Below are 26,370 nucleotides of genomic sequence, written 5' to 3' on the forward strand. Positions count from 1 at the left end.
GGGTCTTTCTTTGGGGCGTCCGCTGTCGAGGCCTCCTGCTGGGGCGGCCCCGGAACCCGGGCCCAGCAGTCCCTGGCATAGTGGCCCCGACGGCCGCAGCGGAAGCAGTCGACGTCGGGGTGGCGCGCAGCGGGCACCCCGTCCCGACGCGGCCGCGCCGGCGGCGGAGCCCGCGGCCCTGGCCCGCTTCGAGCCGGCCACGGAGTGGAGGCGGCCGACAACTCCTTTGGGCCGGTCGCATCCGGCACGTACACGGCCTTTGTAGGGTCCCACCCTACGGCCCCCCCATCGACGACAGGACCGCCCGTCCACGCCGTGACTTGTTTCCAGCGGCGGAGATTGAACTGGGCGTCCAAACACTTGGCCGCGGCCCGGGACGTGAGTTTTTCGTGACCGCACGCCTGGCATAGGAATGCCCAGATCCCGGGATAACTCCAACATCTTCCCCAAGATGAGAGGTTCCAGCAGGTCAGGCTCCGTCTCCGGGTAAGCGGCCATAGCGAGTTCCAACACGGCGCCCCTGTACGCTACAGGCGACTCCTCCGGTGCGCGTTGCCGCTGCACGAAGCGGCGATGGGCGTCATCCGGTGGCTCGTACGCGTCCGCCATTTCATCGAACACCCCACGCAGAGTTTTCTTCTTCGCAGCTTTTATAGAGCGAAAAAAACGAACGGACTCATCATCAAGAAGAGTCGGAAGCACCTCCAGTGCCTCAGCGTCCGTCCACCTTGCCGTACGTACCGCCGCCAAAAATCTACAGGCGAACGCACTCCAATCGCCCCCGATGGAGAACTCTTTGACGGTTGTAAGGTGACGACTGCGGCCCCTTGGCCTGCTCCCGTCCGTCGCTGACTCTTCCGGCGGTAAGTTCAGCAAGGCGTCGCAACGCGGTGTCGCCAAGATGGCGGACGATCCTCGCGGCGGCCCCAAAATGGCGGGCTTCCCGCCTTCCGTGGTGCGCCACGCCCAAGATGGCGTCTTCACGCCGCGTGGCCGATGGCGGCGCCGATCGAAGACAATCCGGGCTCCTGCCGATCACCACCGTCCCCCTCCAACGCCGCCCTTGGCGTGACAAGGTCACACAACTCAGTGATGACGGTTTTAAGAGTCGCCAGCTGCTCCGCCATTCGGGTCCATCTTAAATCTTCGTCCTTCAACGCAGACGGGGCGGACGCAGCGGCAACCTCCTCGACACCCGGGCCCTCACGGATCTCTCCCTCCGCCGAAGTGAAGCCGACCTCAGGAGGAAGATCGTCGTCGTCCGATGATGAAGCCGACGCCGGAGATGGGATATTCTTTTTCCTCAGTTGTTTCGCCATGCCGTTTCACTTCTGACTCCAGTGTAATAAATGGACTCGGACACTTCCTTCTGTCTTCGTGTCTTTTATTGGGTTCTCGTCTTCACCCACACGGCACTCTGTTATAACTCTGTATTTGTAGCCCCCGGCTATTCACTGCTATTATAGCTTCTTCTTCCCTCTGACTCTCTGCTTCATCTACTGTAACCTCCTCCCTGCAGACTCGCTGCTACCTCTATGCAGACTCCCGCTGCTACCCCTATGTGCAGACCCTCTGGCTGCTACCGTATGCAGACCCGCTGCTGACTCTGTATGCAGCCCCGCTGCTGACTCTCTGTGCAGCCCCGCTGCTGACTGCAGCCTCCTCGCTGCTTCGGGTCGGTCACCGCTGGCCAACGGTGCCGATCCTCGCTCCCCGTGTTCGTGGCGATCTCGCCACCCTCCGCTTCGCCCTTCGTGGCCTCTCTCTGTTCCTGGTTCCCCGTCACTCCTCGTCCTCTTCCGGTTCCCCTCCTTCTATAGCCTAACCCCTCACCCCCCCACGTGACCTAACTCCTCCCCTCCTGACGTCACCTCCGGAGGGCCGTTTACGCCCGCATTACACATGTCGAGAATGTATGTAATTAAGCATACAAAATACAGCAGGGACTCCCTAAACAAGACCCCTGCATTTCACTCAGAAAAAAATCGACCACTACAATAACAACACAGATAACGGTGCCCAAACTGGAACTCAACGCCCGAGTTGCAAATTCAAATTGGCAAACTATGGATGTTGTCAACCAATTGGCTGCAGCGACCCCTTAAATCTGGAATCAAGATCACCAAAATCAATATCTGCAATTGTAATGAACTTATAAATCATTCTCCAAATGCATTTTGCGGTTTTGTGTTTACCGATCAACATACCTGCCCTGTGTGCACACTATAGTCTACGCGACCGAGTGCATTAATTAACAGTGAACATGACAACCGATTTACATAGCAACTCCTTCGTCAGCCCACACTGGCCAGAGTGGTGAAACATTGTCATACAAATCCTCTGACCAACATAGCATGGGGAAGCTTTCATCCAGCAGTGGATTTTAAAATGGGTGCACATTATTATTTACGGATTAATGGTCAAGATTTACTCGTGTAGAAGAAGTGAGCATGACACTTGTAGCTTGTGGTGTTGCCACGTGTCCTTGTTTTCCATGATTGAGAAATCAATAAATCTTCTTGGGACATAAAAATGTCCGTTTTTTGTCAGTTGTGTAATAATACGCCTTTAAAGAAAATGCATTGACATGTAGTTCTCCCCTTCTCCGGTATTGTGATATATTCTTCTTGCCATATGTCCTGGGGTTTTTTTTGGTCCCTCAGAGGTGGCAACCCTCGTAGATAGCAAATGTCGAATTAGTTGATGGCACATTTCAAATTGTAATTCCACAAAACCAAACACAAAAAGCAGAGACGGTCCAGGGTCTGCTTGTGTAGATTTTTGGTGCATCCCTTCGTGTTAATGGCAAGTGCAATGTAACCTACCACACACCAGGGGCCATCTTAAGGTTTTGATGCTCCCAGCAGGAACCAATTATGAGGTACAAAGCCACATCAGAGATATATGGGGGAAGAAGTCAATACGTTTTGAGAATGCGAGATGAAAGGCATACAGACCCAGAATTTTTTAAACTTTATTTTTCAATACGATAACCCCATAATGCCAATGTGGTTATTCGTTTAATATGATTGGCAAATAAAGACCAGTCCCGGCAGTAAACACAATTGGCAATGAACTACATTCTGGTCAATCCATACGTGTTATTGCTGGGGTTCCCTTCATCCACTGTGGCCTCGGGCTTTGCTGAGAGGTTTGACCGCCCCCACTGCCCAAGTTTAATGAGTAAAACGCAAGCCGATGACACAACATACGATGCGGCGGGTGAAAGTGGGGAAGAAAAAAAAACCTCACTAATCGTTTCCGATCCCACGTTTTAATTTGAATGCCAACATAGCACGCTCACCATCACTCTCTCCCTTTGATTTGGAGGATTATGCTTGGGTGCGTATCTGTTGAGTTGATGAATGGGCCAGGTGTAATGCATTATGCATCCACATGAACTTCAGACTTTGGTTGAAGATTGTATTATTTATGAGGAATCTTAGCAATCAGCTGTGTCGAAGCAAATATATTTTATTCCAGGACCACCAAATAAAACACCATGCATGGCAATGCATCCTAATTTACATTGCATCGTGTCATTACATAAGCCAATGTCTTGCTTTACTTTTCATGTTAATATTATTTCATTTGGCTGCCTCGGTTTGGTATTTTGACAGTAGAGCTCATTTGTATGAATCCAAATAATCCGCAGAATGCTTCAGCAATCGCTGGTAATATCGTAGTCAACGGATCTCATCATGAAATCAACACAAGCATAATACTGTTACATTAATTTGATTGCTTTCATCTTTGTATTAAAATGCATCAGCACAGACTAATTAAAGGCATTTCAATCGCTTGAATGCTTATGTAGATCCAATAATTATGAAACCCTTCATGAGAAAGGCATTGTTAACAGATACGGCTTAGTGGAGACCGTGTCCGTTATATTACATTTTAGCTTGTTCTATGGCATTGCATAATCAACTGTGTATCTACGGCCTAGACAAACCTCTCGTATGCTTATCCGCAATTTAATTACTGTTTATCAACATTGCGTGCACTTTTTTGGTAACTTACAATTTCAATAAAAAAACAGATGCTGTGCTGCATCATTTTTTGCTAAACCCACCGAATTACAAGGGACCTCTTGGAGAAGCTCTCATTATATTAAGAGGTTAAAAAGAACCAAGGTCAATGCGGTGCTGTTTCCTACAATGCAAAAGCAATGCTTCATGTTTGTACCCTCAACTAACGTACGCATTCCATCGGACATAAAGCCGTGCTTTCCATGATTTACTGAACACATTACAGTTGAACATGAATGGAATATTTAATAGAAGATTACAAACTACAAACCTTATCATTAAGTATTTATCATTATCCGATCCGTTCCTTAGCTGCCATTCCGCTATTAGTCTTGACCATCAGCTCGCATCCCTTTCAGAGACGTGTCCTGCACCAGACCACTTACTTTTCTCAACAGTTTGAATAATGTCATTATCTTGCGTATGCATTCTAATCCACGTGTGCCTTCTTCTGTCTCTCAATGTAAACCCAAGCATGCATCTCTACACGCTGCTCTGCTTTGCTTTTGTTGAATATATTTCACGAACGATCTACTATTAATTTTCTTATGGAAAAAAAAGATAGAAAATGAAACGATAAATCGGTTACATATCTAAATGCAAGAGAAAAAAAACTAATCTGAAAATATTTCACATCTTGCTTTTCGTATATGCGATGGGCATTTGTGTCAAATGTCAACTACCATCGGCAAAGTAGATTGCATAGCCCACAGCAGCAAATCGTGTTGGTCACGACATGGTCACAACATGTCTCTCCCGCTTCCTCATCAAAATGTCCCTTGCTTTGCCTCAGATCTGTGGGCTTCCTATAAGCACAATGAAGGATATTTACTGTGACCCCACAAGTGAGGTGATAAAAGCTTCACGCCTCTTTGTCATTGATTTACGCTCTGTTGAATGTCATCTTTTTTTCCCTCTCGTTCTTTGTTATTATTTTAAGTGAACATTTTTTCCCCGTTTCTCTCTCTCTCTCACACAAACTGGAAACAATGTAAGGTGACTTTGTGACCATTATACTTTTTCTTTGTGGTCGAGGTCCGGTTTTCCAAATAAAAATGTAACTTCACACCTCAGAGCTTTCAGTCGCAACAAACAAATTCGTTACATGAGTTGCAACGTTCAGCATTTTGTTGACAGTTTTCCAAAATACTCAAACCTTCCTCCATTTGCTCTCGGTAAAGAAACGCTCTGTTTTTGTTTGTTTTTATATTGAAAACCATATCTACTACATTATACATAAACCAAGCTGTATAAGGATCTTCATAAGAATAACAATCTTAGTCTTATCCATTGCTTTGATTTTTTTTTATATATCCAGTGAACAATTTATTCGTTTAAGATAAAAAAGACTCCCCACATAGCAATGTGATGTTGACACATGATAACAGGTTCTCGTTTTAAAATTGAATAAACTTAAGTCAGGATGGAGGGGGAGCGAAAGGAAGAAGCACATCTTAGAGGACGTCCACTGGAAATCGAGTGATGAAATCAGATCATGTGCAGGAGTGAGGTGGACTGGTGCATCATGGGGCGGTGAGAATGGTGCGGGCTTTGTAGATCCTTCATCCAGTAGTGGATTGATCATCCCCGATGATGATGATGAAACCTAAGAGCTGCCCAAACTAGTTTCCAATCCTAAATGCCACTTGTTGGCTTGAACAGGAATCACAATCACGTGAGAAGAGTGTTGAAGGCACGCATACATTACCACTGTAAGAATACAGAGTAGGATTGTCACAATCTGGCGATACTCCGATATGTAAAACAATCTAAGATCTACGGTATCATCTAATTTACAAAATGTTATCATATCTTATTTATGATAGTCCTTTTCTGATAATACATCTATAAAATAACAAAAATGTAAGTTCACGGTGGTAAATGAAGTTCTAAAGAATAGCTATTATGAATTAAATTGGTCCTTTGTGAAACGTTTCTGGAGTAATTGATGCATGGCGATTATATGATGTCATTGTTTTTTTACAGCATGTGTGTTATTAGCATTATGGATTCTAAAGTCACATTGATTGGAAGACTCATGGCATGTTTATGTTGACTGAACTGCAGTTGCATAACTTTTAAGTAATCTTTATTCATACTTGAAGTACAGTACATCAAAGGTGATACGATGTCAAAAACTACTGTATTACGAATTTATGGGACACTGAACACATTCCTGCGGAGGGAGCTGGTAGGAACGTTGGGTTGCTCGGTCAATGGCCAGGGTCAACGGCGGCGTGGGGTATTCCGCAAATATGCCCGACTGTGAGGGCGGGCACAAGCCGGCGTGAGTAGATTAAACGTTGAGTTTTATAAGGGCACCACGGGGTGACCAGCCCCTCCCCACCCAGCCCCACCCAGCCCGACCCTCCCCACCCAGCCCCTCCCCACCCTCCCCTCTCCACCCAGCCCCACCCTCCCCTCCCCACCCAGCCCCTCCCTCCACACCCAGCCCCTCCCTCCCCACCCAGTCCCTCCCTGCACGACGGACGGACACAATAACCCCCTGTGGGCTGGTGTAACCAGGAGGTTCCTACCAGTATAAGGTGATAATCTTTATATCGTGATATTTAATATTTCATTATATCGCATTGTCAAAAATGACATCGCAGCAGATGTAAGACATAGCGGCGATTTACATGCAGATAGAAATACATCGGCACACTGTTCCTCAAGGAAGTGTAGAATGATGTTGTCATTCCCCACCTGTGCAGCGGCTCTTGTCTCAGCGCTGCAATCTATAAAACGAGCAGCTTATTCTGAAACGGAGACAGGAGTATGCTCACGCAGATGGGACCAAGTCCAGATGTCTCCTACTATTGTGTACGCGAGGCTTTTTCTCAGCTGGATTACTTGTTTTATTGCCCACCCTGTTTGAAATTTATTTTTAACGCAAAGTTTTCTTGCAGACATTATGATACGCTGTGTGGCACGGTTACGTTTAGGGTAAACGAGCTGTTAATTTCCAAATTGATCTTTCCTCAACGTTCTGTTATGCAGCCCCTGTGAATATGTGCAAATTTGGTTTATAGCTCTCTGATGTATTTTCGGGTTGTACCGAATGTTGCTCAGCACAATGTCCGATGTTTCACGCCACGTGCTGGACGCTTCTTCCAGAACCGAATAGCCCCCAGCATGTGGAGAAGCTCCCAGCACAGGGTGCGAGACGGTAGAGACAACCCGAAAACACATCGTAAAGCATCAGAGCACAATCACAACTAGTTATGCAACAATGTGGTTATTTTGTTTCTGAAATTGTCGTTTATTTTATGTATCACAACATTTGCTCACATTCAGGCCTCGGCAAAGAGCTGACCCCTTTTTTCTTGACACAAATACTTTAGGTTTCATTAAGTAAACGCAGAGTCATCTTCTTGGTTCTTTCGGTAAAGTCACGTAAAGGGAAATAATAAAATAATAAAAATAAAACATAATAAAATAATTCTCACGACGTTTTGGCCACAACGCAAGCAGCCGTCCTCAGGTGAAGAACAGGTCTGTCGGAAAGACAGCGTCTGAATGACACAGTGTCTGAATGACACTGTCTTTCCGACAGACCTGTTCTTCACCTGAGGACGGCTGCTTGCGTTGTGGCCGAAACGTCCTGAGAATTATTTTATAATGTTTTATTTTTATTATTTTATTATTTCCCTTCTACGTGACTTTACCGAAAGAACCAAGAAGATGAATCCCTGCAGTCACGAAAGCTTTACATCGAGAAATGCAGAGTGTCTGGCCCTGACGCAGTGTCCTTGTGCTGTCGCACTTATGAGATCCATTTACTTGCCATTGCAACTGTCAGCACTTTATCCCATTTTCGGTTTCTCGTGGTCTGATACGTAATGGTACAAATCACAATTTGTTATGCTTAATTTGTACCTTGAATATCCTCTAGGTAATTCAATTACCATAAGAGATGTCACCTTGAATTTAAAAATCAATAGCTTTTAAGAAATTCGTATTTACAGCTGGGCCAATATGTGTGTTCACTATAAGTGTAACATTATAGACACCGTTTATGAAAAGGGTTTATTAAAATGTTTTTAAATAGAGAGGAAATAAATAATTGCAACATCATAATAAATAAATCGAAATAATAATGATGTCCAGTTCTTTATTGATTCACATTTGGATGAAGACATGTGTGCCATGACAGTTGTGTTGACCATACTTTATCACGATGGCATGGGTTGATGAAGGCGGTGACCGCCTTCATCATGCTCCACTGAAGTTGGTATCGGCTGGGATTCGAACTGGGGTTGCCTCGTTCACAGCATGGTGCTTTACTGCACCACGACTCCTCCATCAGCCTTATCTGCTGCCTACATACCTCTAAGCCTTAACTTTAAGTCCTACTTATATAATACAATATCTGCACTGACTTTCAAGGTAACAACGTTAAAAAATAAGAATCGTAAAATGTTTCATCGTGGTTAAACTTATATCATTCTCAGAACATTGTGATTATGCCCCTCGCGTGTAATGGTATCGTCGGGAAAACAAAAACAAATGGCATTATTCGTGATTGAACAAAAATAACTACATGGACATTTTGTTTTACATGAAATGAGTGCAAGAGAAAAACGTGAGTGCAGACGTTCACACCGGTGCCCTAAGTAATTGATTTTCACACACACAGCATCAGCAGTTTCACACTCTACGCATTGCGCAAACCTCATTAAGGCTCTAGTGATAAATAACGCACCGTCAGTTTTAATATTTTACAGCCCTTTGTCAATCCACTGCTGGACCAATGGCCTCCACACACCAATTTGGTCAAGGAGTTGGTGATAGGGAGGCCCAGGAACGCTTCAGGTATCGTTCGCCATTAATGTCAATCGTGACCGACTATCAAACTCGGATGGCCTGGCTCATAGCGCAGCACGCTAACCGCTGCGCCACCCCTCCTCGTTTATTAAACAACGCAATCTCTTATTTTATACTTATATAGCGCCTTTATCCAAGAATGTCTTATCACGTGGACTGCGTGAAAGCTGAAGCCGAGGCCAGCTGTACGTGTGAAACACGGGAGGGCCATGCAAACGCTCCTGTGTTCGTGCATGCACAGTGTTCGTGCGCTGTTGTTTAATTGAAATTGATGACGCCTTCCACAATGTGGGTGTGTTTTTTTTGGGTATCGTCGAAGTGGAGAAGGGGCTTGCTTGGCTGGGGGCTGCGGGGAGGGGTACTTTTTTGCGCAATTAATTTTTACTTCACAGGAGATTGGAATTGTGATCTGATCTGAATTTGGGCTCTGATAATGATGGATTAGGCTTCCATTTCATTACGCTGTGCAAACTTCCACATCATGGACCAGAAAGCGGGTTTGGTGGCTTCAGAAACTAAACAAATGTTGCGTAAACCACAAGCAATTCCGTCAGTCACGGTGCTGACGCGAGCACTTACGTTTCCGAAACTCAAAGTGAGACCCTCTGCGTTCAGGGCACCTGGCACAAGTGCAAACGCTGTTTCTCTTTCAGCGATTATTATGTTGTACTGCAACCCACAGGGAGCTGTAGGCTGCAACACGACATCAACACTCTTAGTGTCATTTGCTAAATTTTTTTCACAAGTATTTACGATGACGTTCTTGGTAGGCGAACCTGCAGTATATTTTCTAGATTTGAAGTTTTCGTGACTGCAAGGATCCATACTTTTGGTTTTTTCGGTAAAGTCACGTAGGTAAAAAAATAAATAAAATGAAAACAACTAAATTAAATCACGATGTTGCTTTCGAAACGTCGTGATTGAATTTAGTTGTTTTCATTGTAATTTATTTTATTTTTTACCTACGTGACTTTACCGAAAAAAACAAAAGTATACTGCAGTATATATAAAAAAAAAACCCCAAAAGATTCCGAAGTGGCTTAGTTGGGCAATGCAAGAAGAGCACAGTACATGGTGCAGCAAGCAACAGACTTTATGCGAAACAATGAGGGGGGAGGGGGGGGGACATGACCCCTACTTGGTCAAGGAACGCGTAATTTAGTAGCCAGCTCCAAAAAGCGCAGGTTGTTCCCGAACAGTTTGCGCAGGTAAAGGACCTCCTCTCTACCTGTTGTTAAACTAAATGGGAGATTATTATTGTAACGGGTGCCTTGAGACATTCGTGCAAGATTGAGAGTTGTAGGGAAAATGAGCCCGGAGGGAAGCGTCATGAAAGACGGAAAGCATCGCGGAAACAAGAAAACGGGAAGAAAAAAAAATCTCCACCGAGGGTCAATATTCAGCAATTTTAAACAGCCTCCTTTACAGGAAATTCATCTGCACTCGTGGATCTCTGAGAATGGTTTGTAATGATTATTTTGAGCGAATCCACTGCCTAGTGAAGAGTTATTGCTTTTGATAAAACTCGCTAATAGAGGTATTGCTCATCCGTGTGTTTCATAGAGTTTGTATAACCTACCTTGGAGGCAAAACTTAATTGTCAGAAAGTTTATTGTTGTATAGGCCTGACATATTAGAAACACCTTAAAGAAGGTTTAGCATGGTATTTAATGGATTGTTTCAATTTATTTGTGTGCCACTTGCCCTCCGCTCCCCATGGTTCATGTTGACAGTTCCCACATTATTCTATGCTGTTGGCACTTGAAATAATTTCAATTGTTTGCACTTCCATTCACATTTGGAATCATTTCAGGTTAAAGTCATATTTGTGCAATTTCAATAAAACAGAATTGATATGTAAAATATATTACCAATTAAAAAAAGTACTTGATTAAAATTCATTGGGAACTGTTTATATCCGGATCCCGTCCTGTGACTCCAATAATACAACCTGCAGTCACGAAAACTTCAAATCTAGATTAATACAACTCCGTTGCTGTTTCGTGTAAACATTTTTTTCCAGTGAATAGTGGATTCTGCAAGAGTCGGCAATTTTGCCACTTTTAACTACTCATTCACTTGCTCGTTTATTCTTTTTGTTTTTTCAACTTGCTGTATCTTTTTTATTTTCTGCATGCAATTCTGTCTGATATAATATGAAAGCTGCCCATGAAAGAGCAGCCGTTGACTGCCTCTGGATGAAGCGGCTACACTAATTGGTGAGAAGCATGACGCAAACTTTTTTCGCTCTGCCGTTTTGCCGACGGAAACAACCAGAGTTCTAGGAAAATGCTCCAGTTGTGTCAGCTGCTGATGGATTGGATTGTTCTTTACACTAAATGGGGGCCTGGTTATGGCACTGCATAATGCATATTGCGCCGGTGCAGCCGTGTCTTCCCCTATAGCTGTGCGTCGTGGCGTGCACATTCAGCATGTGCAGCGTGACGCCGGGCTCTGTTGCAGCTGCAGGGGTGACAGCTGATGGCCAGAGCGAGTGCAATGCCATAAAACGCTCATGCAAGGTCTATATGCCTCTTGGGAGATCGGGTCCTAAAACGACGCCTCTTCCAGGAAAAAATAAATGCGCGCTCGTTTATTTGGTTGCGGCCCATGTGCCCCTTGGCCGCCGATCTTGACCTCCCTCTCTCTCCGCAATGAGTGTGTCTGATTTTAGATTCAGTGCATTAGTTCTTTAGTCAAAGTCAAACAAAAAGTCCTTTTGGCGCTGGCCGCAACACTCTCGGGTGAATTCAGCGGAGAGATAATGGCGATAAACTTGGTCCACTTTCCGAATTATTTTCTCCCTTCAGACTGCTGATAGCACTCAAATCATAGTTTACACACCACGAGCTCGGGGGAACACATGAAATGTGCTTTTGTGGTTTGCCATCGTGCTTGAAAGCATTTTAGTGTTAATAATTAATATGTACTTATCTGCGATGTCCAAAAAGTTTTGAAAAGCACTTGGCAAGGGTTAAATAATTTTAATACATGCGGCAATTACATTGAATTAGAGAGCAATTTCCCCTGAGCAATTCATTACAAACACAAATCTTGTTTCAAACTTTTGCAGAACATGCTGATGGGATGAAACTTAAAATGAAATGCGAGACCTAAAGTGGTGTGTATAATGCAAAATATTGCTGAAGCTGAAAAAATTGTACGGATTGAGTTTTTGCGAACAAGAAAATGAAAACATTTTTCCTGTAGAATGACCATAACCTTTTTACGCTCCTCTTCAGTGCTGATGCGGCTGGCTTTTATTGTATTTTCCCACTGAAATAAATGTTTGGTTAGAGAATAAGCCTGAATTATGCACAAATCCACTCTGCGATGAGCGACTGTTGCATGACATAGGCCAATCTGCCATATGATTTGTTCTACTGCCCATGTAATTTCAGATAACGTTCAGTTATGCATGTTCTAAATGCGCCCATCTTGTAAAACATAATGGCAGCGTAACATCTGCTGTGTAAACAACAGCTGGTCTGAGACAGTGGCCCGTAAGAGCCATGCAAGCGAAGGTTGCATGTAACCTTGCAATGTGCACTTCCTGAAAGATAACGGGGGCCAGACAATGTAGAGGGATTATATCAATATGTACCCAGACAATGTCCTTGGTTGTTGTATTTATTAATATGAGGCGATCCCAGAGTTGTCAGTGCTGGCAGCAAGACCCAATTTTGTAGGCCACCAAGCTAGAGTTTGTGTTTGTAACGTAGAAATGTATCTATATGTTCTGTGTATGTATGTAGAACTTCCTTTGCACCGTATGTAGCCAACCGTGCTAATCGGAGTGTGAACGCACACTGGTTTGTTGGATGTTTATTCACGTCACTGACCCTTTGCAATAATCATATCACATGAAATACATATTAACGAATAAATAAACGCATGTTGAGTGGCGGGATGGCCAATGGGCATACAACGCAGTGCCAAGATAATGAGCCACAACTCAAAATATTACAACTTAATATTGACCCCAAGTCGCATGAAGGATTTGGTGAGCCGGAGGTAATGAAATAGATGCTTTAAAGTTTGAACACTTTTCTTCAGCACCGTGAGTATCCGACTATTCTTTACAAGAATTGACTGAGATGGAATAACCTCAGAGATTCAACAGTGTGAAACTAATTAATTGATCACGGGTGTCCAGGTTTTTCAGATAGTACGAGAAGTCACCACCAACGTAAGCAACTTTTGAACTGCATTTGCTGAGATTGGCCCTCTGGCACTGAGGTGGAACCAAGAGGGGCACTTAATGCCAACACTCCATGGTTAGGGAACGTGAGCTTTGTACCAACTGCTTATTAATTATGACCAATTAAACTTAAATACATTATTACATGGATAATTATGTTTAAGAGAAATGGGAACAAGAGTTCCACAAAATTGCATAATTAGCATACTGAATTAATTAGAGGCAATTCTGAAAATGGGGTGAAAGTACAATATTTGATGCACATTACAATGAAAAAGCACGTGACTGTGAACAAAATCGTGTGCACAATTTTAAAACGACTACCAGCCAGACAGTTTAGTGTCAATAACGTAAAGCATCGACATGCAACATTTACCAAAGACCACAACACAAATAACCCAACCATAAACAAGCAAAATTGCCGATACAGCAATTAAACTCGAATCATTATTTTTACATTTGTATTAAAGGTAAAGGTGCAGCTGTGCAATGTCTGGCTCAGGCCACTACTGGCAAAAAGGCCCCCACTAGAGAGGGAGGTCTGGAGAGCCCTTCAAGAGGGTACTTGGCCTACTCGTCCACATTAGCTGGACATCTAATAAGAGGTGGGAGTACGTACACTTTACCCCACTACAAGCAACCTACCGATTGACTACCTGTGATTTACACATTCATGTTGCTGAACATTCGTATATCTTTATGCGTAAGAGAAGAAAATTATCCTCCATCAGAAAAAAAGATTCACTGAATTCTAGATTTGAAGCTTTCGTGACTGCAAGGATTCATATTCTTAGGTTTTTTCGGTAAAGTCACGTAGGTAAAAAATTAAATTAATAAAAGTAAAATAAAATAAAAATAAAATAAAAATCACGACGTTTCGGTGGCAACACAAGCTTCCGTCTTCAGGTGGAACTGAATGTTAGGTACAAGGGGCTGCCCTTCCACAACCTTTACCCAAACAGCGTGGAGAATGTGACGTGAGCAAAAAATGAATACAACCGGTGAGCAGAGGTCAATCTGGTCATCGCAAATCCCACACACAGCCGAAGGGATTGGGGAGAGAAAGCCAACGGCCGTGCACGGCGGGGTGGTGCCCAAGCCACCACACCCATTTGCCATGAGCCTGCACACAGTTTGACCCCGCATGGACCAATTTCCCTTTGGATATGAATTGTCGCCAGCATAAACCTCCGTCTCTGTATAAATTGCATTTGAGGATTTTCTATTATTTTTAGTGAACGGTGTAGCTGTCCGGTGCACTTTCGGGTTGTATAATTCAGGAATCGAATTCAATTGCTGAATCGTTCCCGAAGAAGCTCCTATCATGGGGAGTGAAAAGTCGGCCATCGTGGCAATCAACATGTGGTACAACTCAAAAACGACATCGCAAAGCTATACAGCAAAACTACTACGCAGTAGAGGACACTAGGTTAAATGTACATTGCATGTGTCTATGAAGATATAAGTAGCTCATTTACACGAGTGACCAGCCTCATGAGAGGATTGCACTTTTTTTTTAAATTTGGAAGTCAAAAAAATAATCGGCAACTTTTATGTAACGTTTCAACTGGTGGGAAAATTCCCGACTGCCACGTAACATGATTTTTGGTTACACAAACATAACCTCCTCACTTGAAGAAGTTTACCCAACCGAGTTAAAAGAGTTTAAAGTTTAATGTTGGATTTAAATTCTCAGCTAATGCGATTACATCTGAAAGATGACTGCTTTCGGGAGCGTTGTTTTCTCGTGGTGACGATTTGATTACTGTCCACCTCGCCACTGGAAAACCAAAATAAACACAGAGACAAAAACAATTCATAATGTCATGCCTGGGTCTGCTGCACAAAGCTCTTGCGACTCACATGAATGTTTTGAATAAATAATTTCCCTGGCATTCTCTTCGGTGTGTAAACATCCACCCTCCCTAAATTGGTTGGAAATGAAATGAACTTGTATTAAATCTATCACATGAAGGAATTGGATGGGCTTGCTCGGCTGAATTGTGCATTGTTGAAGCTCACCGACTGTGCGTAATGCTTTTTTTTTTTAAAACTGCCCTATATTTGTGTATGCGGGGGGAGAAGACGTTCACAATTTTGACAGAAATGCAAATTTATGACGGGAAACATTTTTATTTGGCTTTTCTCAAAATTGCTTGGCAGCGGGATAGTGGCTTTTACTTCCCGTTTCTAGAGCTTGGCAAGCAACAGTGATGCGTGGGCATGTGCAAATTAAAATTTATGATACAGGTGCTTTCTCTTGATGTGACAAAGTCATCGACACACTCCGCCGTTAGAGTAAATGTAGGCAGGCTCTTTTCTACCACTGCCGTGGAATGAAACCAAGCACAACTGAGGATCTTGCCCCCACATGCAATTGGCAAACCCACTAAATTGTCTGACCAGTGGAGCATAATCATGTATCATCATGTAAAGCAACATTGGATCCTTCCACGCTAAACAACAATTTGTATTTAGGCAGCCTCTAAATGTGATCGCATATCAAGATGCTGTACGGAACAGTGGGCATATCTATTTTATACACAGAGGCAGTCAGTCACCGGCAGAGTAAAGTAAAAGGTATGTTCTTGAGCCTGGCCTTGAACAGGGGCAGAAAGATCATGGCATGGATGGTTGGGGAAAGGGAATTTCAAACCATGGGGAAACTGAGAAGAATGAACGACTTCTCGCTGAGCTAAAGTTAACCGGTAGCATCGATATAAAACTTTGGTTAATTGAGTGGTGAGTACGTGGAGGGCAGCAGAGTGAGATGAGAGGAAGAGTTAGGCAGGGGTGAGTCAATGAAAGAAATTGAAGATAGTGAGTATCATTTTTAAAGGTACCTGGGCCTGGATTGGGAGCCAATGTAGGGATTGGCCTATTGAGGTGATGTGGAGTAATTTATGGGTGTGCGTGAGAATTCTGTTTCTGGAATTTTTCATCGTGTGAAGTTTGTAGGTGGAAGGCTGTAGGGGGGTTTGGATGTGATGAATGTATGGGGGTGACGTTGACTAACTGCCCTTAACCTCACAGGTCACAGTAGCCATTTCCAGCATTGATTTAAGCAGCTGAATTTACTTATCAGTTTCTTGATGACAAGAAACACAGATGGAGAGCCTCATAGAAGCAAACGGATGCTAGTTTTCCCATCAGCTCCACATCATGAAGCTAGTGGTGGGTAAAGTCAGCAAATCATTTGTGAGAGGACAGTGATTTTCTTATAGTTCTTTCAAGGGTATTCAAAAGTTAAATGGTAATTGGAGATCCCCTGTACCTCCGAATTGCATGGTTGGCTACGTATTGTGCAAAATAAGTATTAAAACATACATACGTATGGTGTTACATAGTTTTGGATCAATGGTACTTACAGTATTTAATAATGCTAAACCTTATAACAATTATGTTATTGCATAAACTGCCGTGTACCTAGGGCTGCGGTCCTAGTTAGTAGTACATTTCCATAAAATTGTTTTCGCTTACTCAAACTAAATTTGTCTTGACTCATGTGCTTCTAACCCAACCAGCTGAACATCAGCAGGAGGCATGACTCATTTGAGTTGTTTGGGCGAATTTTTTTAAAATGAAGTAATTTAAAATATTGCATCAAGGGCTTCTTTAGAATAGTGATAAGATGTAAAAATGTCAAGCATGCAATCAAACGGAATGTTCTGTGCAATACAGCAATTCCATGTTATACTTAATGTGTCTATCATACCACAGTATATATATAAAGCACGTTATTGCTGGCTGAATGGCTGGCTAATGATACGATAAATAAAAAATAAAAGAATTGACAGCCTTTTGTCATTACATTCCTGGAATTAACGTCACACTCTGTCCATCATGGGGGTTGTTTCACCATACTTCACTGTGCTGGTCGGTGTGAGTTATTGAAGGATGGGTTGGCCCTGGAAAGATTTAGATATCACTTGCAAATGATGTTAGCTGTGGCTGCAAACCAATCTCACTTCACTAGGTTCATAGCACATTGTGCTAACTACTCCGTCACCGTTCCCTCCGCTTCGTAATGGTGGGAATATCAAACAAACCTTAGAACCTCAAAACAAATTATCATTGTGTGTGCGATAGTAAGCCAGATGAAAACTGCCAATGACATACAATTAACATGCGCCTCCTACCTCCTATGACATTCACCTTGGGATTATCCTTCCACAGAAAGCAAAAAATGCTGTCACTGCTGCAGGGTTAATACAGCCAATACTGTTAATATCACGTGAACTCGTCGAGATAGCCACTCTTTCATTTGCAAAGCGTCGGGCCATCCTTTGGAATGATATATTAACAGTCATGCGGGGCTGTCAGCTGTGACGTATGAGTTAAGGTCCCGTGCCATCGGGATGGACACGTCGCTGGCAAAACAGGATAAATGACATACTGATCAACCGATGTCTGGCCCAGTGGCAGATGGAAGGGGCAGCTTGTTATGCAAAGAATTTACAACAGCGCGGTAGTTTCATTCCGCTGTATGTACGTATGTATGTTGAACTTATTACACACCGTATGTAGCCAACCGTGCTAATCGAAGGTGCATGCACATATAAAAAAATGGTGAAAATATGGACAAAATAAAAAAATATATCAGGCCCCAATAGCCAAAGGAACAGCCTTGATCTTTTTGCTCGCACAAATGCAGCTGTATTGACTTCGTAATATTTGGTATATTAAATTCCCAAATACTATGTTCTTCATTTTGCTCGGTACAAGCCATCTGCTGTCACCATTGGAGGAATCTAATGTAGGCTTTTGCTTCGAGGTGTGTGGTTGGAGCACGCAAGCAAGGAGTGAGAGGTGGGAGTGGGGTGGGACACCGAGACAAGCGGCTTATGAAGGCACTATTAAAGCTAACACAAACAGCTTTTCATTTCTATTCAATATTAGAGCAAACGGATGGGGACCGTGGGGCTGACCTCAAAAGATGTTGAGCTCTCATCCTCTTCCAAAACGTCGGTGTTGAACTCAATAGTGAGCATTGATCCCACGGCGTGCACATCAAAACACCTGCCTGTGACGAATGAAAAACGATGTGGCCCTTTCTCGCTCACAAAAAAACTAACTTTAATTATACATTGTGACACTTGATGATTAAAAAACACACAGAATCTTTGTGCGCTTAATCTTGCCGTTTAATGTGGGGAAACGATGTTCCTTCTGAAGAACAGATTGATTTGTAAAATCGTAGGCTCATGTGGATATTGCGAAAAGGGCAAGTGCCTTTTTTATTTGCTTTAATAACCATGTTTTTGTCTTAGGGGAGAGGTGTAAGTAATTGTGCCAGGTTTTGCTTAATAGATGCTGCATTTGCAGTGCCCTTGTTTGGTTGCAAAGTCCATTCTTAGTCTCAAGGGTATTGTCAAGGGAAATAAAGACCACGATAAAGCCAATAGTGTGCCAAGTCAAAACCATCATCCCAATGTCTTTACCACTTGTTCCAAGTGATCATATGCGAGCCCTCCGCACTCACTCACCCAGCCTCATTCATTGTGAAAAATCACTTCTGTCTATATTCAATATAACGGAATAGAAATTTAATTTAACAATAGTTTTTTTCATATTTCCCTGTAAGGTTTTATAATTTCTGCCAAGTTTTCACCGTCAGTGTTGAATTTTAACCCCTTCCAGCGTCCAGAGTGAATTTAATTAAACGTTATGCCATTTAATTGTAACGGGGCAGTAATTCAGTTTTGCTCATGGCAAAAGTGGGCTATAAATTTACTTATGGCGTGACACTGCCCAATTAGTGTTCAACCACTCCTGATGCAAAGCCGCGTCGCTACATTCGTAAAAAACAGAATACTCAGAGTAATTAACTTACCAATTACTATCAGCTTGCAGCAGGCTTTAATGGAAATGTCACTCGTGTATGTGTATGGCATGCAGGTAACCGTGTGGCGCTTATTTCTAACATGCAGCTGGTATTCCAGCACTTTGACAGGCACCCTGATTAAAGTTGGTGGGGACTAAGGGATTTGACACAGGTGTGGCTGGCAGGGCCATTTGGAAGTGTCAATGTAGCCTCCTCTGACATACACCTCCGTTCTTTTTGCAGCTCCCTTTTGCTTCTTTGCAAACATACGCACGACGAGCCGCACCTCCGATTATCTTGGATGTCTACTTACAGTGCGAATGAAGTTCAACATACGTACCACAACCGCTACTTTCCCACTCCTCCGATTAGCATGGTTGGGGCTACGTGAGGTGCAAAGGAAATTCAACACACATAGCCACTCCGTGAGTGCATTCACACACAACCATGACAACACCCTGCGTCGCCGAAGTAGACTTGGGGGGCTAGTGCTGTTTGCGAGTACCTATTAAGGCCGGCACGTGAGGCGGTAGTGTGCCAGCAGCATGCATGGCCCTTCTTTGTCTTCCCAGTGCTGATGCTGCTCTCCCCATCATACACGCGCAATGTACACTTACGCTCACGCACAGGTTGTAGATGCACATACGCAAATGTGCAAATGCTGAAAAATACAAAGATCACCCTCACAGCTTTAACAGACTGTTGGGGCAAGTGCTGTTAGCGAGCATCTATGAAAGCCGGCACGGCACACGAGGCGGTGGGTGGTCAGCACCACGCCCGGCCGCCTTTGTCTCCCTAGTGGCGATGTTTTTACACACCTCATTGGGTACTCATTTGAGGCTGAGTCGACCTAGGGGAGGCCCAGGACCGGTACAGATAATCGTCACTGGTGTTGGCCGAGAGCGGGAATCGAACTCAGGTCGTCGGGTTCGTAGCACAGCGCGCTAACCGCTACACCACCGCTCCCCGCTGAAAAACACACACACGCATGCTTTTGGGAGAGCAGCCTCATATTTATGGCTGTAAAAGCCTTGAGGGATTACGAGTCAAGTGCTCGGTGATTTCTGCTTTCAGTCTGAGGGCTGGACATTAAAGAAATGGTGCATTAACAATAATTGTTGCCAAAATATAATTTGAAAGGGCGGCATTAGACAAAGTCGTTCGGGATCTCAACTTTGCCAATACGCTTGATTGCCAGGCTGGAGCTGTGCATTTATTGAGTTTGTTGCAGAGCGAACCTTAGCCGAAGCAATTGAGATACGGCAAAGATATTGGCTATGGGATTATAATATTCCCAGATCTCCTATTTGAACGCCTATGAGAACTGCAGTTAATAATAATAAGAGCTAATTCTACTGTAGCGTAGAAAGGATGAAATCGATGAAAATATTATGATTAGTCTGGGATGAGTATGGTTGTATTCTACTGACAATTGATTATAATTATTAAACGATGAGTCATTTAGAGCGGTGTATCGTAATTTTAGCGTTTTTACGGCTACATAACTGTATTGACGTAAATTACACAAAATTAAGCACAAGCGAGGTAATTGTGACAATTGGAAGATGTAATGTGAAAAGCACTGAAGTTTGGACACTAACGTGGCCTAATGCTTCATTATGGTTAGTATTCTGAGCAAAACAAATCATTATAATGATTTGAGTCTTAGTTCTCGTTGGCGAGATTTGATATTGTATCATATGACCATTGCAGTTATCCTTGTATTTACGGCCTGCAAATTGTGGCTTTAATGGGAATTGAATAATCAAGGAAACACATTATCAACCCGAGTCTTATGACAGTAACAAAACCCCAATTGAGATACGATTTCTCTCTTGCACAGGAAAATGGAGTAAAAAAAATCTGAGTGCTTGCAATTTTCCGTAAGCCTTCCCGTATTCCCTCGTCCCCACCTATGTTCCTCTGGCGTTTATGCACGATTACACTATTTGCAATTCATACCGAATTGCTCATCAGTTCCAAATGCACTTTTACATTGTAATGGATGTGTGCGGGCCTGGAATTCCCCAGCAAGCCAGGCCTAGATCTGTCAATCTTTGCTCATTATTAAACCATTAAAGCTAATAAAAATATAATCCCCCCCCCCCTTCAGAGCATTTTGTAGTTGTGCAGTCAGCTGGCCTACGAGAAAAGCTGAAGTCGGCAGATAAAGAGCTGGTAACTGGATGATAATTACCTGATAGGCTCTCATGTGCCGGTTGGTTGCGTGCCGACGCCATCCGCCGGGGATGAGGAAGTTAAAGGAGCACCTTAACCATTTCAATGAACGCCATTACTTCTTTATTTCAGTGACAGCATACTTTAAAGAGCCATGTGAGAGAGAGAGAGAGAGAAAAAAACGAAGGCTATTATAGAAATAAAAATGGAACGGATGCTATGACAATCAAATTATTAATATGATAACGGGTGTGTAATTACAATGAAAAAGAAAGTGTGCGGACATCAACAAATGTAGCTTTGTTTGTTTTTCTGTGATGTGATTTGTGGGCCATGTGGATGCGGGGAGGTTGTTAATGTGGAAGGTAGAGACGCATTTTGCACTTTAGATAAAATGGAATCCAATTGCCCATGCTCGTTTGTTGTGCTGTCTGCAAGATCTTCACATTTAGCCACAATAATAATTGCTTTTTAGCCATCCGCAGACACAAATTTACGATTTAATAAATGCTATAAACATGTAACCTAACACGGACAAGTTTCGCCAAGCCACACCATGCGGCATAATGAAGTATGGTCAAACGGCACGTGTGACCGACACAGCGTGAAGAGGGCTTCATCCGGCAGTGACGTGCCGAAGTAAACCGACTAAAATGGACAAGGGTTGCAAAACATATACCTAAAATAGATGATGTCAAGTTACAAGCTAGCTATATTTGTAAAAATATATTTTTACATCAAAACTCAGAATCTTATCGAGCACAAAGATGTCAAAAAATTGAAATCATGTCTAAGATGGATTCTGTGGATCGTTTAAATGGAATGGAGTTTCACAGTATTTTTACATCAAAACTCAGAATCTTATCGAGCAGAGTGCTTTCTAAGTGATCAATAACATATGTTGCATGGTGAAAGCCATCCGGCGAAAGATATTCACTTTCTATTTATAAATGTTTCTGTAAACAAAATAAAATAAAGAATAAAAAACATAACAGCGTCATTATGTTATATCAGTGGTATGGTGTACAGTAGTAGTGACGTGAGTTCAAATCCCGGCCATGGCTGACATGAGTGGTGAGTGATGTTTGAATAAGAGCTGACCCCCTACTACCCTCACCACCCTGCGCTTGACTAGCGTGGTGAAGTATGGTCAAACAATGTCCATGAATGACACGATGTGCAGAGGCCTTAATGCAGCAATAGGACGACAACGGGCAGTCAATTATTACATCAAATGCGCCACATTGAAAAAAAGAATTGAATATTTTCGAATACATTTATATTTTTATGTAACACTTTTCTTTACTCATAAATGGCAGATGCTACTTGGGTGTAAGTGTTAATGTTAAATAGATGCAAATGTTCATTTAGTAAACACATTCATAGCAACTGTTTGGCAAAACATCTCCGTGCGAGTCTAAGACTAATTTATTGCAGCGTTTTTCTTTTTAAAATTCAACCGTGCTTGTGGACATCTCCGAGTAGCACAATTAGGTGTGCAGTGGGTTTTCTTTCTCTTCACAAGAGAAAAAAGAGAAAAAAAACATGTACATAAAAAAACCTATTACAGGTACAAGGTGCTAAAAGTCCCATATTTGTGCCATTGTACCAGATGAATTTGCAAAAATGGACAGCTCGCAGAATTAGTGCGATTTTTGTGTGGCAGTGACAGATGCACGAGTGATTCAATTTCAACTCGAGTACATGACTTGTCCCGGAGCATGAGGGATGACATTTTTTTTTATCATGGGACGTTTTGCGCATGCAGTTTGTTCCTTTCGGTCTATGGTGAGACATGAGCTGAGTTCTCCATGATGGAAAGCAACGCACCATCATAGTAAAAATACCACAATTTGGCTCAGAATAAATTCCACTGACACCACATACCCACAGTCGAAAACTCTGTTAAGTGAGAAATAAGACGATTTTCCTTGGTATACCTCGACTCTCCCTTCAAATATATTCAAATGAGTTTGTTTCCTGCCCTTATGCCCAATAATTAATTGGAATTCAGGAGTGAGATGAGACTTTCATCAGATTAGTGTTCGGCATTTTCTTTGTAAAATTTTGTGTGTGTGCATTTGTTTCGAGGGACTCTTTGTTGTCTTGTGATGGTCTGGGACTGTTGTTGTTTTTGCTGTGTTGCCCAAGCTTGTAATTATTGTTGAAAACTCATTACAAATGTGTACTTATATACTTTATCTATTTTACGCATACATTTTTTCAGATTTGTTTATCTTTCCGATACATTGCATTCCAATTGTTGTTGTTGTAACTTTCTGACCCACCCCCACTGGACATCTGAGAAAAAGAGCTTCAAAGATCATCGGATTTCTCTATGGATAAATAAAGTTTTTGATTATGATTTATTTTTACAATACAATGTTGCATATCTAACCATTACATATCCACCCTGACCAATTAACCGCCTGCACCTAGTACAGCATTTCTTCAAATCTCAAGTTATTTGGTTGAACCAGGTGAGAGACAGTTACAACATGGACGAATAACCAGGTGAGAACTGGTTCTCACCTGGTTTTTTTTTGTGTGTGGTGTAATTGTAATTTTTAAAAGATGTTATCAAATCTCATGTAATATCGGACCATTTCGCCTATTCGGCTATGCATCATTCCCTGCATATGTAGCGTTATACTGCAGTGGTCATGATCATCATCATCATGGCCCATGGGCAGATCGCCCCTAAATGTCCACTGCAAGTTTCGTCATTTGTTTCCACTTCCGTGTCTTGTGCCAATATGCTCAACTAGTGCACATATTTATGGCACAAATCTCTTAATGTCGTCGTTAAGCCATTCTCTATTAGGTCTTCCTCTATTTCCAGTTCTTTCCATTTTTCCCCCAACAACACACTTTAATTTTCCTGTCCATCCTACACATGTGTCCAAATAATGCCAGTTTCATTCTCATCAGGACCACTGCATAAAAATATATTACATTTAGTAATTGCACTGCATCCCTAACAAGGGACGTCCCACCCACTCCTTAACATGGTCTTTAAGCGTCGAAATTAAATCAAATGTAAAGGATGCACCTTATCCCAAGTGATGATGATCATCTCCATTATCATTATACCTAGCCAGTAGAGACTAAGAAAAGGCATTTTACTCAGTGGAATGTGAGCAGTTATCTAACCTCTGACAAACGGAGGCCTAAATAGGAACTACAGTATATAGAAAAAACACAGTTACAAGCTTACGATTACAAACACACTGAGAGTGCATGAAGAAAGTAACAAAATACATTGAAGGGGAACCAGACAAGGACCCACTTTCACCCACGATTATTGTGAGCTACACTATAAGATATTTTCCTAAAATTGGATTGGATAAATATCACCATTACTACAAGTGAAGGAAATATGAATTACATATTTTTTTGTAATTTAATTTGAATAAAAAAATCTAAAATATAACTGACTATCTTAATTATCATATCATAGCATCTAATACAATCCCCTGTTGGCTGGTTTCACTCATTAAGATAGATTGTAAAGGAGGGTTGATGACTTTTAAATGTTCTTTGCTACATTCTCATTTTCCTGGTTCCACTGAGATAAGAACTGGTTATTTTGTATTTGTATTTTAAATATTTCTTCGGGAATACATTGTCGAATAACACCCTTACCGAGGCATATGGATATTTCCCTTGTTAACGCACGTCGTGAGAATATTTACAATTCTACATGTAAAAAGGTCTGCATTATTATTGTGGAGCAGCTACAGTGAGATCGCATTTCAGAATCTTGATTTAGACTGGAGGAATCCGATGAGCTGTTAAGCTCTGAGACAGTACTGACGTACATATGAGAAGGGGAGTCAGACCAGGATACACACTCTCATCAAAGTCGTTCATATGTATGATGTATGTTTGTATGTTTTACTTTTTTTTCACACTGGTGGGGGTGGGGAGACAACACATTTTACACAAAAATAACTTTAGTAGAATTATTTTACATGGTCAACAATGTGTGCTGCTGCTGCTGCCTCCTCCAAAATTCAAACCCCCCTTGTGTATTCTTAGGTTTTTTCGGTAAAGTCACGTAGGTAAAAAATGTTAATTAATAAAAGTAAAATAAAAATAAAATAAAAATCACGACGTTTCGGAGGCAACACAAGCTTCCGTCTTCAGGTGGAACCGTCACAGCACGATAGCCGTATCTCACTTGATACAGCTATCGTGCTGTGACGGTTCCACCTGAAGACGGAAGCTTGTGTTGCCTCCGAAACGTCGTGATTTTTATTTTATTTAACTTTTATTAATTTATTTTTTTTACCTACGTGACTTTACCGAAAAAACCTAAGAATATGAATCCTTGCAGTCACGAAAGCTTCAAATCTAGAACCCCCTTGTGTAGCTTACACCGTGATCTGTTTTCACCTGACCACGCAAGCCACTGTGAGCTGCATTGGGAGATGGCTGTGATTGGGCAATTCGGAACCATTGACAGGTGCGGTTCAATGGCGTGTGTTAGGGCGGAGTCCGAATGTAGTGCCATGATGACGGCACGTCGTTTAAAGGTTTACATGCCGTAATTAAATTATTACTATGAGCAGACCGCCGTAATGTAAACATAATTGTATGTTTTATAGTGCACAACACTCATAAAAAAAACATTCAGTTATTTATTGCGTAGTTGTAAAAAATTAGTATTTATTTACAACGGTAATGCACGTGTGTGTATGTATAGATATAAATTATCACATACACTATAAAGTATGAAATACAAATTAAATATATGGAAACATAATGCAAATGTAAGAATATGCAGTATGTAGTAAGTCTGCAAATTGCCACTGCACAATATAAAGTATGGAATATAGAATCTATACGTTGGTATGTAATGGAAATGTAAGAATATACAGCAAATTCTGAGCGTATAAATTTGTCACCCGTTAGAAGTATTGACTTAGGTTAAAATGCAATGAAAACTCATTTGTAGTGAAAGAGTGCGACACCAATGGTGTCAATTTAACGTGTAGGAGTCTTTCGAGACCAATAGTATCCATAATAGAGGTGTCTGGGTTAGATCGCGTAAATATAAATGCGTTGGTAAACCCGCCACCACCCAACACAGCCAATTAGTAAGGTTTGTCACGCAAACAAAATATGCCAATTCATTCCTAGTACAGCACATCGGTATGTTGGAAAGTAAACCCACAACATTTACAATTCGAGTACGACGTTTTGCCAGTAATTACAACTAGCATCATCAGGTGACAGCCAAAGTTGTAGAGACATTCTCCTGTTTCAGTCTTAAAGCGATGTGCAAGTGTGAAATCACACATGCA

This window comes from Lethenteron reissneri, chromosome 20, assembly GCF_015708825.2.
Source record: "Lethenteron reissneri isolate LAM-NWPU_2019-01 chromosome 20, ASM1570882v1, whole genome shotgun sequence".
Taxonomy (NCBI): domain Eukaryota; kingdom Metazoa; phylum Chordata; class Hyperoartia; order Petromyzontiformes; family Petromyzontidae; genus Lethenteron; species Lethenteron reissneri.